Here is a 5,505-nt window from a genome sequence, read left to right on the forward strand (position 1 = left end):
GAGTCACCAAGGCTGACAGAGGTCTTTAGAGATCACCAGCAGCAGAGAGAGGGAGTCACCAAGGCTGACAGAGGACTTTAGAGATCACCAGCAGCAGAGAGAGGGAGTCACCAAGGCTGACAGAGGTCTTTAGAGATCACCAGCAGCAGAGAGAGGGAGTCACCAAGGCTGACAGAGGTCTTTAGAGAGCAGAGAGAGGGAGTCACCAAGGCTGACAGAGGTCTTTAGAGAGCAGAGAGAGGGAGTCACCAAGGCTGACAGAGGTCTTTAGAGAGCAGAGAGAGGGAGTCACCAAGGCTGACAGAGGTCTTTAGAGATCACCAGCAGCAGAGAGAGGGAATCATCTGACCCAGACTGACAGAGATAGTCCAGCTCAGATCAGATTATCTTTAAGATTACAATCAGGGTAGGCATGGGGTCAGGAAGGAGAGAGGGGGAGAAAAAGAGAGAGACAGAGAGAGAGACAGAGAGAGAGAGACAGAGACAGAGAGAAAGAGAGAGAGAGAGATCAAAACCTTAGAAAAACCTTGACAAAGTACAGGCTCAGTGAGCACAGCCTTGCCATTGAGAAGGGTAGACACGGGAAAACCTGGCTCCCTGTAGAGGAAAGGCTGTGCAACCACTGCACAACAGCAGAACCTGAGACGGAGCTGCATTTCCTGACAAAATGTCAAAAATATAAAACAATTAGAGAGTGTCATTTCTCCAAACGTAAACCCTTATTCAAGGTTTCAAAGACCTCTCTGATGAGGATAGGCTACCCGTCCTGTTGGGGGAGGACGCAGAGAGCTGTGGGTTGGCAGCGCACTACATTGCTGCCTGCCATAAGTTGAGGGACAGTGTCTGACAGACCAATCAACCTGCACATGTCCTCTACTGTATGTTTATTGTTATTGTTGAATGTGTTGGTTATTTTGACACTTGGTTTCTTGTTGTTACTGTTGTCCCGTTGACAATTTTGATTCTCATTTTTATATTGTAAATATCCAAAATAAGTTTTGGCAATATGGACATTGTTAAGTCATAAAGCAAATTAAATTGATGCACTTTCTCCTTTACTGTGATAAATATTCCTCACCAAGAGATTCATTATTCACAGAAATGTCTACATTTATTCCAAATTTTAACTTATTAAACCCAGAGGAAAAACTAAAAATACTCATGGGCGAAGGAGCAATGGCACCTCTTGCAGCCAAATATGTATTTGCCTGCCATAGCCTGAGGGACACTGAATAATAACATCTGCATAGTAAGCAGTATTATGACTGTTATTGTTATTACTGTTATTGTTATTACTATTATTATTGTTGTTCATCATTCCAAGTAGTAATGGTATGGGTGGTAATGGTAATGATAGCAGTTTAGTGATGGTGGTGGTGGTAGTAGTGGTAATGATGATAGTAGTTGTATGGGTGGTAACGGTAATGATAGCAGGTTAATGATGGTGGTGGTGGTAGTAGTGGTATGGGTGGTAATGGTAATGATGGCAGTTTAATGATGGTGGTGGTGGTAGTAGTGGTAATGATGATAGTAGTTGTAGCACCGATGTAATGGTGAAGATGACCGTTATTTAGTTATAAGTTAGTTGTAGTTTCATTTTTTTATTACATTACATTCGATTATTGATTGTTACCATTTTATTGTTACTATTTTTATATTACATTTTGTATTATTATTTACTGCCATTCTATATTATTATTTGTCATTGTTTATAATTTTATTACAATGTATATTGTATACATTGTTGCTTTGGCAATATTGACACAATGTTTTTCATGCCAATAAAGCAGCTTGAATTTGAATTTGAGAGAGAGAGGAGGTAGAGACAGAGGTAGAGAGAGAGAGAGAGAGAGAGAGAGAGAGAGAGAGAGAGAGAGAGAGAGAGAGGAGGTAGAGACAGAGACAGAGACAGAGAGAGAGAGACGGAGAGACGGAGAGACGGAGAGAGAGAGAGATTTTTCCCATTGTTGTGGTTTCAAAGGACATGAAGATGTTTTCAGGTGACAAGCAGGTAAATGAGGAGAATATACACTTAAGCCTTTTTCCTCTATTTAATTTCCATGCTGTGTTATCCGAAAGCAGTGAACAAAATGAATGGGTGGAAACCTGAAGAAATATGCAACTATAAACCAAAAAGGAGTAGAACATCTTTGTGGGTCACAAAGAGTGTGAAATAGACAACATTTAATTCAGCAACGTCATGATTTACAGCCAAATAAGGAAATACCATCAGACTACACATATCACTGTTTTAACTTAGAACTCCCAATATGCAAACCAACGGCACCCTACTCCCTATATAGGACTCCCTATTAACTCTGGTCTAAAGTAGTGCACTATATAGGGAATAGGGTGCCATAGGGCTCTGGTCTAAAGTAGTGCACTATAAAAGGGAATAGGGTGCCATAGGGCTCTGGTCTAAAGTAGTGCACTATACAGGGAATAGGGCTCTGGTCTAAAGTAGTGCACTATATAGGGAATAGGGCTCTGGTCTAAAGTAGTGCACTATATAGGGAATAGGGTGCCATAGGGCCCTGGTCTAAAGTAGTGCACTACATTAGATCAGGGCCCTGAATAGGGAATAGGGTGCCATAGGGCTCTGGTCTAAAGTAGTGCACTACATTAGATCAGGGCCCTGAATAGGGAATAGGGTGCCATGTGGGACGCATCCCCTAAAAGTTGCCGTGCGTGTTAGACAGGTTAGTGGCTATTGATCTGACAATGTCTCGCCTCAAGGGGAGCCGGTATTTATTTACAGACTGAAGGGACATTATTTCAGTTGGTGGGGAACGGCTCTTATAGCTAACAGTTGACCCCGGCTTCATTAGTAATACGTGGTCAGAGTTAAGGGTGTGTGTGTGGTGTGTGTGTGTGTGTGTGTGTGTGTGTGTGTGTGCGTGTGTCCATGGTCTGAGTTAAGGGTGTGTGTGTGTGTGTGTGTGTGTGTGTGTGTGTGTGTGTGTGTGTGTGTGTGTGTGTGTGTGTGTGTGTGTGTGTGTGTGTGTGTGTGTGTGTGTGTGTGTGTGTGTGTATGCATGCGTGTGTCCGTGGTCAGAGTTAAGGGTGTGTGTGTGTGTGTGTGTGTGTGTGTGCGTGTGTGTGTGTGTGTGCGTGTGTGTGTGTGTGTATGCGTGTCTCCGTGGTCAGAGTTAAGGGTTTATAAACAAGCCAAGAGAAGTAAATCCATCTCACGGTATTTTTTTAAGGTCAGACCACTTGCTCATTACTGGTAAAAAACGAAACACAGTTTGAAGAATTATTCCTCTTGACCTCTTGATATCAACTACCAACCTTAACTGGTGACATTGAACCGTGTGTGTGTGTGTGTGTGTGTGTGTGTGTGTGTGTGTGTGTGTGTGTGTGTGTGTGTGTGTGTGTGTGTGTGTGTGTGTGTGTGTGTGTGTGTGTGTGTGTACGTGTACGTGTGCGTGTGTGTGTGTGTGTACGTGTGTGTGTGTGTACGTATGTGTGTGTGTGTGTGTGTGTGTGTGTGTGTGTGTGTGTGTGTGTGTGTGTGTGTGTGTGTGTGTGTGTGTGTGTGTGTGTGTGTGTGTGTGTGTGTGTGTGTGTGTGTACGTGTGTGTGTGTATACGTGTACAATACTTTAAGGGTATTTCAACAGCACATGTTTTGTTATTACTGAGCACAGACGCATTACAGTGTAGTTCCTTTCAGAGTCCAGCTAAGAGTCCAGCTAAGAGTCCAGCTGAGAGTCCAGCTAAGAGTCCAGCTTAGAGTCCAGCTTAGAGTCCAGCTCAGAGTCCAGCTCAGAGTCCAGCTAAGAGTCCAGCTAAGAGTCCAGCTAAGAGTCCAGCTAAGAGTCTAGCTAAGAGTCCAGCTAAGAGTCCAGCTAAGAGTCTAGCTAAGAGTCCAGCTAAGAGTCCAGCTAAGAGTCCAGCTCAGAGTCCAGCTCAGAGTTCAGCTCAGAGCCCATCTAAGAGTCCAGCTTAGAGTCTAGCTAAGAGTCCAGCTTAGAGTCCAGCTAAGAGTCCAGCTAAGAGTCCAGCTTAGAGTCCAGCATAGAGTCCAGCTTAGAGTCCAGCTTAGAGTCCAGCTAAGAGTCCAGCTAAGAGTCTACCTAAGAGTCCTATTTAGAGTCCAGCTGAGAGTCCAGCTAAGAGTCCAGCTAAGAGTCCTATTTAGAGTCCAGCTGAGAGTCCAGCTTAGAGTCCAGCTAAGAGTCCAGCTAAGAGTTCAGCTCAGAGTTCAGCTCAGAGTTCAGCTCAGAGTCCAGCTAAGAGTCCAGCTAAGAGTCTAGCTAAGAGTCCTATTTAGAGTCCAGCTGAGAGTCCAGCTGAGAGTCCAGCTAAGAGTCCAGCTAAGAGTCCTATTTAGAGTCCAGCTAAGAGTCCAGCTAAGAGTCCAGCTAAGAGTCCAGCTAAGAGTCCAGCTTAGAGTCCAGCTAAGAGTCCAGCTAAGAGTCCAGCTAAGAGTCCAGCTAAGAGTTCAGCTTAGAGTCCAGCTAAGAGTCCAGCTAAGAGTCCAGCTTAGAGTCCAGCTTAGAGTCCAGCTTAGAGTCCAGCTAAGAGTCCAGCTAAGAGTCCAGCTTAGAGTCCAGCTTAGAGTCCAGCTTAGAGTCCAGCTTAGAGTCCAGCTTAGAGTCCAGCTTAGAGTCCAGTTTAGATTCCAGCTAAGATTCCAGCTCAGAGTCCTATTTAGAGTCCAGCTGAGAGTCCAGCTTAGAGTCCAGCTGAGAGTCCAGCTTAGAGTCCAGCTTAGAGTCCAGCTTAGAGTCCAGCTTAGAGTCCAGCTTAGAGTCCAGTTTAGAGTCCAGCTAAGATTCCAGCTCAGAGTCCTATTTAGAGTCCAGCTGAGAGTCCAGCTTAGAGTCCAGCTGAGAGTCCAGCTAAGAGTCCAGCTAGGAGTCCAGCTCTGAGTCCTATTTAGAGTCCAGCTAAGAGTCCAGCTTAGAGTCCAGCTTAGAGTCCAGCTAAGAATCCAGCTCAGAGTCCTATTTAGAGTCCAGCGGAGAGTCCAGCGGAGAGTCCAGCTGAGAGTCCAGCTGAGAGTCCAAATAAGAGTCTAGCTAAGAGTCCAGTTTAGAGTCCAGTTTAGAGTCCAGCTAAGAGTCCAGCTTAGAGTCCAGCTTAGAGTCCAGCTCAGAGTCCAGCTCAGAGTCCTATTTAGAGTCCAGCTGAGAGTCCAGCGGAGAGTCCAGCTGAGAGTCCAAATAAGAGTCCAGCTAAGAGTCTAGCTAAGAGTCCAGTTTAGAGTCCAGTTTAGAGTCCAGCTTAGAGTCCAGCTTAGAGTCCAGCTAAGAGTCCAGCTAAGAGTCCAGCTAAGAGTCCAGCGGAGAGTCCAGCTAAGAGTCCAGCTAAGAGTCCAAATAAGAGTCCAGTTTAGAGTCCAGCTTAGAGTCCAGCTTAGAGTCCAGCTAAGAGTCCAGCTAAGAGTCCAGCTCAGAGTCCAGCTGAGATTCCAGCTGAGAGTCCAGATAAGAGTCCAGCTAAGAGTCCATTTTAGAGTCCAGCTGAGAGTCCAGCTAAAACCACCAATTTCCACCGA

At 45.1% G+C, this 5,505-nt stretch overlaps 1 pseudogene; it reads left to right on the forward strand.

Annotated features, from left to right (window-relative positions):
* The first annotated feature begins 1,984 nt into the window (after window positions 1–1,984).
* Window positions 1,985–4,395, forward strand: LOC129843089 (mucin-1-like; annotated as a pseudogene).
* Window positions 4,396–5,505: the final 1,110 nt, after the last annotated feature.

Source organism: Salvelinus fontinalis, unplaced genomic scaffold, assembly GCF_029448725.1.
Source record: "Salvelinus fontinalis isolate EN_2023a unplaced genomic scaffold, ASM2944872v1 scaffold_0098, whole genome shotgun sequence".
Lineage (NCBI taxonomy): Eukaryota > Metazoa > Chordata > Actinopteri > Salmoniformes > Salmonidae > Salvelinus > Salvelinus fontinalis.